The sequence below is a fragment of the Eubalaena glacialis genome, chromosome 5 (genome assembly GCF_028564815.1).
Source record: "Eubalaena glacialis isolate mEubGla1 chromosome 5, mEubGla1.1.hap2.+ XY, whole genome shotgun sequence".
Classification (NCBI taxonomy): domain Eukaryota; kingdom Metazoa; phylum Chordata; class Mammalia; order Artiodactyla; family Balaenidae; genus Eubalaena; species Eubalaena glacialis.
In genome coordinates this window covers 26,331,740-26,344,256 of record NC_083720.1, presented here as the reverse complement: position 1 = coordinate 26,344,256, position 12,517 = coordinate 26,331,740, and the positions used below count along the sequence as shown (strand labels likewise).

The 12,517-nt window shown below is 38.6% G+C and overlaps 1 protein-coding gene across 3 annotated transcripts in view; it reads left to right on the top strand.

Moving 5' to 3' along the window:
• The window catches only part of UGT8 (UDP glycosyltransferase 8), an 83,473-nt gene that overhangs the window by 29,218 nt on the left and 41,738 nt on the right, over positions 1-12,517 (top strand). The window lies entirely within an intron of this gene.

Below are 12,517 nucleotides of genomic sequence, written 5' to 3'. Positions count from 1 at the left end.
CCTCCTAGAACACATGATTCACTAATAACAGCTTAATTGTTAACTGCCTTGGTATCTTACATTGGCAATGGATTAAATTTTCCAGATGTCTGGAAATGATTTGACAGTGGGATTTCATTTCACAACCTGGGATGAAAAGATAGAGAAAATGTCTAAAAGACATTTTCCAGGAGCTTTCATAATGTTTGAGCCCAAAGAAACTCTAGAGAGCATCTAGTTCAGCTCTATTTTTCCTCCTCAAAATACAAAAATTCGTTTGTCACATAGGAGATTAAAAGAATTTGAGTGTCTCGTCCAGGCCAGAGTTTGTGGCACAGCCAAGTGAATTGTTTTGCTATTAAACAAAGCCAAGTGTATCGTTTTGCTATTAGTTAGATATTGTGTCAAGATGCCTGCATCTCTTGTCACTCATTTTACTCATTTACACATTTATAGTGTATACAAAACTATGCAGAGACAATTTTGCTAATCTTTATTTGCTATCTCAAAGATTGTGAGGACTTAATATGAGAGTCACATTACACCATTTGGACTCTTCCTTGTGCTTTAGAGATTTAATGATAGAAATCAGGCAGAATCCAAATGCTTTTGATTACAAAATGTTGCATTGGTGTAGAGTGAAGAAATTGTCTGCCTTGATAATAGAATCATTTCTAAATGCATGCACCTAACTTATCATACTATTTACTACCGGGCTGCCTACAGTAGGAGGCCTTAAAATGTCCTTAAGGGGAAGAGGTTTAGTTTGGATTATATCCATATAGTGGCTTATCTCTGTCTTTACAGGGTGGTAGAGAATATGGAAACAAATTAAAAAAATAAAAAGCTTTACTTAGGTCAGGAAGGAGGTCTGTAAATAGATCCCTATTTGATTAGGTCCTTCAAGTATTAAATGTGAATGAAATAATAACATCTTATAGGGGGTGACTGTAGCTTTTAGTGGTTTGATTAGGGGGTAATAACAATAATACTACCAAAGAATAGTACATTTACTTAGGGAGTCTTTTGATAATTAAAATTCACATGTTTCAGGTGATAATTTTTAGATGATTTCCCATTGGTGGGAAGTGGTCTAGCCCTGCCAAGCAGTTGACCTCAGCCACTTTTCAGCTTCTATAGCCCTGAACCGTAATTGCACCTAATGGATTGTACCTTAATTATTGGTTTTTCACACGGCTTTCTCCCTAACTAGGGTGTGGATGCCATAAAGGGTGGACAACAAGGTGGGTAACCTCTGTACCCTGAGTGCCTGGAAAATGGTAGCCACTCAGTGAATGTTTAAAATTAAATGAATTGCATCAAAGAGAAATAGCTGCCAAAAATATGTTATTGAACTAGTACAACAGTGTTGTTAATATTATAACCATTATTTGTTTATTCCAAATTATGTCCAGATGCCATTGCAGCCATTAAGTAACCAAACATTCCAGGTTAAGTTATTTTAATGAATTAGAATAGCCACTTAATGATACTGATATTGAGAAAAGGAGATCATCATACATTACCCAACTGGTGAGCTAAATGGTCTCTACTATGTTCCAAATATACATGTGAACAGGGCTAGCAGTGCAGGTCAGGCCAGCTGTTGCTGTGTTAAAGATGATTTGGGGTGGTATGGCACTCATTTGGTGGACCTCAGAGGTGCTTTAGGGCCAGGCTAGGAGTATGAAAGGCATTTTCATTTCACCATTTGTAGAGACATTCTTAATTTAGGGAAACACAGTCCTGGGGAAAGATACAGATAAGAGATAAACAGATAAGAAAGAGCAAGAGACCAAGGACAGTGTCATGAGATACTCACTGTTCTGTCATTTTGTAGTTTGCCTGAACTCCCTCACAGAGAAAGGTTTGGGGGGAAAAAAGAGACATTGTGCAATGGATTCATCAGGTTATGAGAAGAAGAATAAAACCAAGAAGCAAGACAGTGGCTTTTTTATTTAGTTTTCATTGAGTCACTTAGAAGCCATTACTTATTATTCCATATGGAAATGGAAAGCTGACCTGCCCAAGAGTGAATGGATGTCTAAGCTGAGTTATGGGACCAGAGTCCTTGGGGCTAACAGACTGATCCAGGGTTGCACAGCAGATGTGGAAAATTAAGGCCATTTTAATAGTATGTTGCATATAAGTTATCGCTTGAAATATAAAGCTAGAGATAAAATTATAACCATTGTATCATATTGATTAAAATGTCCCCTTTTAAATAAGTATCATTTAATCAAAATATATATCTTTTATAGTAAGTTCCTTATTTTGGATACCATCACTCACAAATAATTTTTTAGGATGTCTTCATCCATGCAGTACCACTGTGCTATATTGGTAGCTGTTCAGGGATCAGAAAATTGAGAACTCTAATATTTGGAAGAGATGAATGATTTAATTCCAATTACTGATTCTTAGCTTAAATATTCACCACAACATGATAGTTGGGCACAAATAATAGATTCCCTATGGGAACTCAGTAATGTAAAATGTTGTTGCAGATATTTCTTGCAAAGGTTTTATAGGTTGATCATATATTTTTGTCTTTATTTTGTAGTAAGAAACCAGATTACCTGGCTAAGTGAATCTATCCAAGAAGTAAATCAGGCACTGTTGCAAACATCAGTAAGTTACTGTTTAGTTCACTGATGTGGTAATTTTCTAAGAAGCACTGTAGTTTTAAATAGCTTATCAGTTGCTTCTGTAAGCATCATAGGCTTACAAGGGTTTCCTGATACATTAGGAGACCCGAATATAATTGAAATTGCAGAGTCTGACATGACTTTTAAACACCTTCCTCCCTCTGCTGTTAAGTATTTAAGCTTTAAGATGCCCTGCAGAATTGTTCATTTAGATATTAATTCAAATGCTGGCGATGTCAAGGGAAATATTTTTTAACTGGTCATTTTTTACAAATGATAGTTCTCATAATTAAATTGCTGTTGGCACCAGTTTTTAGAATGATATTCTTCACAAATAGTCTCATTCCAAGCCAAACAGTTCTAGTTTTGAAATTAAAATTGCTACTGTCAATGAGTTTGTCAGATCTATTCCTGAGTGCAGATTTTGACAGAGAGGATGGAGTGAGCGTGACCTTCTGAAGAAGCAGTGGCACTGGAGACAAGCTACCTATTTCATAGTTTGTTTACGGAATTTTTTATACCAACTTTCCAGGGGCTGCGGCAAAGTAGCAAAGTGGAAAAACATGGGCCTTTTCAGCCAAATGGTCCTGGCTTTTAGTCCTGGCCTTCATAAGACTCTTTCGGACAAGGGAGGGAGCCAGCCTCATTAAAACGAGGACAGCAGTGCTTACCTCGGAGGGTTTCCATAAATGAGCGCAATGGCAATAACCAGTGGTGGTAGTTGTTGCTCTTATTATTGTTGTGATAACTCGTTATTTAAGATACGCTATAGTTACTGAATCACTATCACTTGCTGTCGTCCACCTGGCAGATAGAAGAATGGTTTCAGAGGCGTAGGGAGTACGAGGAGGAAGTGTCCGTGGCATCACCTCTACTCATTTTAGGGGTTGGCACTTGGTACTTCTACGTCCATCTTGGGGATGTTTATTTCCCTTTCTTTCATTGTCTTTCTCACTGAAGTAGAATGAAAATGACAAGTGAGATAGGTGCCCCTTAGACCACCTGAGTGTCTTAAGAAATGAGCAGAAGCTGACAGGTATGTGTTGTAAGGGCAGGAGAATTAAGGAAGTAGCCCTCTGGTACTTCCGAATGCTGGCTTCTTCAGGTTCAGTGATCCTATCTGTGGTTTTTCAGTCCTTTAAATGGAGGAGCAGGGATTCCAGCCCCTGTTCTGCTGCCTCCAGGCTTGTTCCTTCTCCTTCTGGGCTTCTCATTCCTGAGGGACCTTTGGGGAAGCTCCAGACAAATAAATACCTGCCTTCTAGACAGAGATTCTACCCAGATTCTCCTCCACACTCAGGCCCTGCTGAATTAGATTATTAGATTAGATAACCCATAACCCTCAAAAAAAAAAGTTTGAGATTTTCTTCTAAGACCTAGAGTGCAGACTGCAATCAACCTCAGTGTTTATCCTTACTTCTTCCTATATCTCTATAGCCTGCCCAAGTTGTAGCTTTTGTATACTGTAACTCCTTCACTCTCCACAGTATTGTTTAGATCAGAATCTCATCACATTCTTGTTAAAACATGGATTGTAGGGCCAGTTAGGAGATCTGGGATGGGCCTACTAATCTGTAACAAGTTCCTAGGTGATGTTGATGCTGCTGGTTTAAGGACTAACCACACTTTGGGAACCACTCATATAGATTCAGACAATAAGTGTGAACTGTACATTTTTTTTTTTTAATTTTATTTATTTATTTATTTATTTATTTATTTTATTTATGGCTGTGTTGGGTCTTCGTTTCTGTGTGAGGGCTTTCTCTAGCTGCGGCGAGTGGGGGCCACTCTTCACCGCGGTGCGCGGGCCTCTCACTATCGCGGCCTCTCTTGCTGCGGAGCACAGGCTCCAGAGGCGCAGGCTCAGCAATTGTGGCTCACGGGCCTAGTCGCTCCGCGGCATGTGGGATCTTCCCAGACCAGGGCTCGAACCCGTGTCCCCTGCATTGGCAGGCAGATTCTCAACCACTGCGCCACCAGGGAAGCCCTGAACTGTACATTTTAATTGCATTATGTAATATATTTTGTATGAGAATCATTTTCTTCCTGATCGTTATAGCTTTTTTCCTTCTAGAAAATTATTTTCAGTATAAATTGTACCACCATAAATGTATGTACACATCAAGATTTCCCTTGCTTTAGGAAGCATATCTACATAGAATATCCGTGTGCAACCATGTTAATAATAGGTAAGGTCTTCAGTACTAAAGTCCTTTAACTTTTCTCCCTATTTTCCTTTATCTCTGTCACTGTTTTTTGTTTTTTTTTTTTAACATCTTTATTGGAGTATAATTGCTTTACACTGTTGTGTTAGTTGCTGCTGTATAACAAAGTGAATCAGCTATACATATACATATACATATATCCCCATATCCCCTCCCTCTTACGTCTCCCTCCCACCCTCCCTATCCCACCCCTCTAGGTGGTCACAGAGCACTGAGTTGATCTCCCTGTGCTATGCGGCTGCTTCCCACTAGCTATCTATTTTACATTTGGTAGTGTATATATTTCCATGGCACTCTCTCACTTCGTCCCAGTTTTCCCTTCCCCCTCCCTGTGTCCTCAAGTCCATTCTCTATATCTGAATCTTTATTCCTGTCCTGCCCCTAGGTTCTTCAGAACCATTTTTTAATTTTTTTTTTAGATTCCATATATATGTGTTAGCATACGGTATTTGTTTTCCTCTTTCTGACTTACTTCATTCTGTATGACAGACTCTAGGTCCATCCACCTCCCTACAAATAACTCAATTTCGTTCCTTTTTATGGCTGAGTAATATTCCATTGTATGTATGTGCCACATCTTCTTTATCCATTCATCTGTTGATGGACACTTAGGTTGCTTCCATGTCCTGGCTATTGTAAATAGTGCTGCAATGAACATTGTGGTACATGACTCTTTTTGAATTATGGTTTTCTCAGGGTATATGCCCAGTAGTGGGATTGCTGGGTCGTATGGTAGTTCTATTTGTAGTTTTTTAAGGAACCTCCATACTATTCTCCATAGTGGCTGTATCAATTTACATTCCCACCAGCAGTGCAAGAGGGTTCCCTTTTCTCCACACCCTCTCCAGCATTTATTGTTCGTAGATTTTTTGATGATGGCATTCTGACCGGTGTGAGGTGATACCTCATTGTAGTTTTGATTTGCATTTCTCTAATGATTAGTGATGTTGAGCATCCTTTCATGTGTTTGTTGGCAATCCGTATTTCTTCTTTGGAGAAATGTCTGTTTAGGTCTTCCGCCCATTTTTGGATTGGGTTGTTTGTTTTCTTGATATTGATCTGCATGAGCTGCTTGTAAATTTTGGGGATTAATCCTTTGTCAGTTGCTTTGTTTGCAAATATGTTCTCCCATTCTGAGGGTTGTCTTTTCGTCTTGTTTATGGTTTCCTTTGCTGTGCAAAAGCTTTTAAGTTTCATTAGGTCGCATTTGTTTATTTTTGTTTTTATTTCCATTTCTCTAGGAGGTGGGTCAAAAAGGATCTTGCTGTGATTTATGTCATAGAGTGTTCTGCCTATGTTTTCCTCTAAGAGTTTGATAGTGTCTGGCCTTACATTTAGGTCTTTAATCCATTTTGAGTTTATTTTTGTGTATGGTGTTAGGGAGTGTTCTAATTTCATTCTTTTACATGTAGCTGTCCAGTTTTCCCAGCACCGCTTATTGAAGAGGCTGTCTTTTCTCCATTGTATATTCTTGCCTCCTTTATAAAAGATAAGGTGACCATATGTGTGTGGGTTTATCTCTGGGCTTTCTATCCTGTTCCATTGATCTATATTTCTGATTTTGTGCCAGTACCATACTGTCTTCATTACTGTAGCTTTGTAGTATAGTCTGAAGTCAGGGAGCCTGATTCCTGCAACTCTGTTTTTCTTTCTCAAGGTTGCTTTGGCTATTTGGGGTCTTTTGTGTTTCCATACAAATTGTGAAATATTTTGTTCTAGTTCTGTGAAAAATGCCAGTGGTAGTTTGATAGGGATTGCATTGAATCTGTAGATTGCTTTGGGTAGTACAGTCATTTTCACAATATTGATTCTTCCATTCCAAGGACATGGTATATCTCTCCATCTGTTTGTATCATCTTTAATTTCTTTCATCAGTGTCTTATACTTTTCTGCATACAGGTCTTTTGCCTCCTTAGGTAGGTTTATTCCTACGTATTTTATTCTTTTTGTTGCAGTGGTAAATGGGAGTGTTTCCTTAATTTCTCTTTCAGATTTTTCATCATTAGTGTATAGGAATGCAAGAGATTTCTGAGCATTAATTTTGTATCCTACTACTTTACCAAATTCATTGATTAGCTCTAGTAGTTTTCTGGTAGCATCTTCAGGATTCTCTATGTATAGTATCGTGTCATCTGCAAACAGTGACAGCTTTACTTCTTCTTTTCTGATTTGGATTACTTTTATTTCTTTTTCTTCTCTGATGTGGCTAAAACTTCCAAAACTATGTTGAATAATACTGGTGAGAGTGGATAACCTTGTCTTGTTCCTGATCTTAGAGGAAATGGTTTTAGTTTTTCACCATTGAGAACAATGTTGGCTGTGGGTTTGTCATATATGGCCTTTATTATGTTGAGGTAAGTTCCCTCTATGCCTACTTTCTGGAGGGTTTTTAGTGTAAATGGGTGTTGAATTTTGTCAAAAGCTTTTTCTGCATGTATTGAGATGATCGTATGGTTTTTCTCCTCAATTTGTTAATATGGTTTATCACATTGATTGATTTGCGTATATTGAAGAATCCTTGCATTCCTGGGATAAACCCCACTTGGTCATGGTGTATGATCCTTTTAATGTGCTGTTGGATTCTGTTTGCTAGTATTTTGTTGAGGATATTTGCATGTATTTTTATCAGTGATAATGGCCTGTAGTTTTCTTTCTTTGTGGCATCTTTGTCTGATTTTGGAATCAGGATGGTGGTGACCTAGTAGAATGAGTTTGGGAGTGTTCCTCCCTCTACTATATTTTGGAAGAGTTTGAGAAGGATAGGTGTTAGCTCTTCTCTAAATGTTTGATAGAATTCGTCTGTGAAGCCATCTGGTCCTGGGCTTTTGTTTGTTGGCAGATTTTTAATCACAGTTTCAATTTCAGTGCTTGTGATTCGTCTGTTTATACTTTCTGTTTCTTCCTGGTTCAGTCTTGGAAGGTTGTGCTTTTCTAAGAATTTGTCCATTTCTTCGTGGTTGTCCATTTTATTGGCATATAGTTGCTTGTAGTAATCTCTCATGATCCTTTGTATTATTGCAGTGTCAGTTGTTACTTCTTTTTCATTTCTAATTCTATTGATTTGAGTCTTCTCCCTTTTTTTCGTGATGAGTCTGGCTAATGGTTTATCAATTTTGTTTATCTTCTCAAAGAACCAGCTTTTAATTTTATTGATCTTTGCTATCATTTCCTTCATTTCTTTTTCATTTATTTCTGATCTGATCTTTATGATTTCTTGTCCTTCTGCTGACTTTGGGTTTTTTTGGTTCTTCTTTCTCTAATTGCTTTAGGTGTGAGGTTAGGTTGTTTATTTGAGATGTTTCTTGTTTCTTGAGATAGGATTGTATTGCTATAAACTTCCCTCTTAGAACTGCTTTTGCTGCATCCCATAGGTTTTGGATCATCGTGTTTTCATTGTCATATGTTTCTGGGTATTTTTTATTTCCTCTTTGATTTCTTCAGTGATCTCTTGGTTATTTAGTAGTGTATTGTTTAGCCTCCATGTGTTTGTGTTTTTTACGTTTTTTCCCCTGTAGTTTATTTCTAATCTCATAGCGTTGTGGTTGCAAAAGATGCTTGATGCAATTTCAATTTTATTAAATTTAACAAGGCTTGATTCGTGACCCAAAATATGATCTATCCTGGACAGTGTTCCATGAGCACTTGAAAAGAAAGTGTATTCTGTAGTTTTTGGATGGCATGTCCTATAAATATCAATTAAGTCCATCTTATTTAATGTATCATTTAAAGCTTGTGTTTCCTTATTTATTTTCATTTTGGATGATCTGTCCATTGGTGAAAGTGGGGTGTTAAAGTCCCCTACTATGACTGTGTTACTGTCGATTTCCTCTTTTATGGCTGTTAGCATTTGCCTTATGTATTGAGGTGCTCCAATGTGGGTGCATAAATATTTACAATTGTTATATCTTCTTCTTGGATTGATCCCTTGATCATTACGTAGTGTCCTTCTTTGTGTCTTGTAACAGTCTGTATTTTAAAGTCTATTTTGTCTGGTATGAGAATTGCTACTCCAGCTTTCTCTTGATTTCCATTGCATGGACTGTCTTTTTCCATCCCCTCACTTTCAGTCTGTATGTGTCCCTAGGTCTGAAGTGGGTCTCTTGTAGACAGCATATACACAGGTCTTATTTTTGTATCCATTCAGTCAGTCTATGTCTTTTGGTTGGAGCATTTAATCCATTTACATTTAAGGTAATTATCAATATGTATGTTCCCATTACCATTTTCTTAATTGTTTTGGGTTTGTTATTGCAGGTCTTTTCCTTCTCTTGTGTTTCCTAGCTAGAGAAGTTCCTTTAGCATTTGTTGTGAAGCTGGTTTGGTGGTGCTGAATTTTCTTAACTTTTGCTTGTCTGTAAAGGTTTTAATTTCTCTGTTGAATCTGAATGAGATCATTGCTGGGTAGAGTAACCTTGGTTGTAGGTTTTTCCCTTTCATCACTTAAAATATGTCCTGCCACTCCCTTCTAGCTTGCAGTTTCTGCTGAAAAATCAGCTGTTAACCTTATGGGGATTCCCTTGTATGTTATTTGTTGCTTTCCCCTTGCTGCTTTTAATATTTGTTTCTTTGTATTTAATTTTTGATAGTTTGATTAATATGTGTCTTGGCGTGTTTCTCCTTGGATTTATCTTATATGGGCCTCTCTGCGGTTCCTGGACTTGATTGACTATTTCCTTTCCCATGTTAGGGAATTTTTCAACTATAATCTCTTCAAATATTTTCTCAGTCCATTTCTTTTTCTCTTCTTCTTCTGGGACCCCTATAATTCGAATGTTGGTGCATTTAATGTTGTCCCAGAGGTCTCTGAGACTGTCCTCAATGCTTTTCATTCTTTTTTCTTTATTTTGCTCTGCGGTAATTATTTCCACTATTTTATCTTCCAGGTCACTTATCTGTTCTTTTGCCTCAGTTATTCTGCTATTGATTCCTTCTATAGAATTTTTAATTTCATTTATTGTGTTGTTCATCATTGTTTGTTTGTTCTTTAGTTCTTCTAGGGCCTTGTTAAACATTTCTTGTATTTTCTTCATTCTATGTCCAAGATTTTGGATTATCTTTACTGTCATTATTCTGAATTCTTTTTCAGGTAGACTGCCTATTACCTCTTCATTTGTTTGGTCTGGTGGGTTTTTACTTTGCTCCTTCATCTGCTGTGTATCGCTGTCTTCTCATTTTGCTTAACTGACTGTGTTTGGTGTCTCCTTTTCGCAAGCTGCAGGTTCGTAGTTCTCGTTGTTTTTGGTGTCTGCCCCCAGTGGGTAAGGTTGGTTCAGTAGGTTGTGTAGGCTTTCTTGTGGAGGGTGCCTGTGTTCTGGTGGATGAGGCTGGATCTTGTCTTTCTGGTGGGCAGGACTGTGTCCGGTGGTGTGTTTCGGGGTGTCTGTGAACTTATTAGGCAGCCTCTCTGCTAATGGGTGGGGTTGTGTTCCTAACTTCCCAGTTGTTTGGCATAGGTTGTCCAGCACTGGAGCTTGCTGGTCATTGAGTGGAGCTGGATCTTAGCGTTGAGATGGAGATCTCTGGGAGAGCTCTCGCCGATTGATAATACGTGGAGCGGGGAGGTCTCTGGTGGACCAGTGTCCTCAACTTGGCTCTCCCACCTCAGAGGCTCAGGCCTGACACCCGGCTGGAGCACCAAGACCCTGTCAGCCACATGACCAGGTACGTGGTGAGTTTCTTGCCTTTTGGGAAGTCTGAGGTCCTCTGCCAGCATTCAGTAGGTGTTCTGTAGGAGTTGTTCCACATGTAGATGTATTTTTGATGTATTTGTGGAGAGGAAGGTGATCGCCACATCTTACTCTTCCACCATCTTGAAGGTCGATCCTCTAGGGACTTTAACATTTGTTATTATGGTTTTTATTTTTTTAATCTTCCAATCTTTTTGCTCATGAAGGGAAGACCCACACAGGACCTTAAGTATGCGGAAGAAGTGGCAAGATTTAGGTATTGCCAAATTTGAGGGACTATCCTTCTGGAGAAGATGAAACTATCACTGTTTTTTTTTTTTTTACAACATTCTAAAAATATTTTATCTCAGGTTAATATACAGCACTGGATCAAAACAGGCTATGGTTTTAAAGTCATATTACAGAAATGCCTATTTCTAAAATCCTAAGAAGTTATATGCTGAAATTGTTTTTGTTCTTATGTACAATCTTATATCCGAAATCTAGTAGCAAGCAGAATGTCATTTACTTTATGTAGCATTTTGTAAATGCTCACTACCCATTAACATTTCTTTGTATTTATAACATATCAATATTATAAATATAACAAAATGAGAAAGGGTTTGTTTTTTAGTGTCCAGTCTTTACATTACTCAGAAAATACAGTTGACCCTTGAACAACACAGGGGTTAGGGACGTTGACCCTCCTTCCTCTCAAAAATCCCCGTGTAATTTACAGTTGACTCTGTATACACAGTTTCTCTTTATTTGCAGTTCCTCATTCGTGGATTCAAGCAACCACGGATCGTGTAGTACTGTAGTATTTACTATTGAAAAAAATCCATGTGTAAGTGGATCCATGTAGTTCAGACCCATGTTGTTCAAGGGTCAAGTGTATTTTTACGCTGCGACAACCACTTTTTTGTTTTTACTTTGAAGGCATCTCTCTTGCAAGTTAACAAACCCTGAGCATGCACGTAAGGCAAACACTGGCCCCTGCCTGATAAACCCAGTATTGTCCTGGAGCTGAGAGTTGCTTTGTAAGGGGTATTTTTGTAGGAAGAAAACAGGACAGATAGCCAGAGAGAAATAGGCATTGAAGTAGTGGGATGGAATTTTTCAGGTACTTCTTTTTTTTTTTTTTTAAGTATTTATTTATTTATTTATTTATGACTGTGTTGGGTCTTCGCCTCTGTACGAGGGCCCTCTCTAGCTGTGGCAAGCGGGGGCCACTCTTCTTCGCGGTGCGCGGGCCTCTCACTATCGCGGCCCCCCTTGTTGCGGAGCACAGGCTCCAGACGCGCAGGCTCAGCAATTGTGGCTCACGGGCCCAGCCGTTCCGCGGCACGTGGGATCCTCCCAGACCAGGGCTCGAACCCGTGTCCCCTGCATTGGCAGGCAGATTCTCAACCACTGCGCCACCAGGGAAGCCCTCAGGTACTTCTTAATCCAGAATGTATTCTAATTCCATCTGAAATCATGGAGTATAGAAAATTCCTTCTCACACAGTGTAGAGGGTGGCAGGACACTCACAATGCCTGTACTCAGTAATAGAAATTGGCACCAAAATAAAAATGATGAAAGTATGCAGACCAGAACCCTGAGTATTTGTGGTGGAAGGCCTGTTCCTTAAACCCTGATCACGAAGCAATTGCAGCCCCAGAGACCTTCTGTACAATTAAAAACAGTTGTGCTGCTAGATGGGCACTGAATGGACCAGAGTGGGTTATACATACCTCCACCATTTTCTTTTGGCTTTCTATCAAGATATATTTTTGTAAAGCAATATTTATTGCTGTTGTAGGAATCACTTTTAGTAGGAGATTTAAGAATTCTGATTCTATCAGTATAAATGTAGTCAGTTAATTAGTCTCTTAACAGAGCATTCATTCTAGAAAGTGCTGTGAGAGAGAGGCATGTCTTCTTTTTTCCTAAAAAAGTTTGTCTGCTTCTGAGAAGAGTGCCTGTTAAAGTTAATACTTAGATTATTTCACATGGG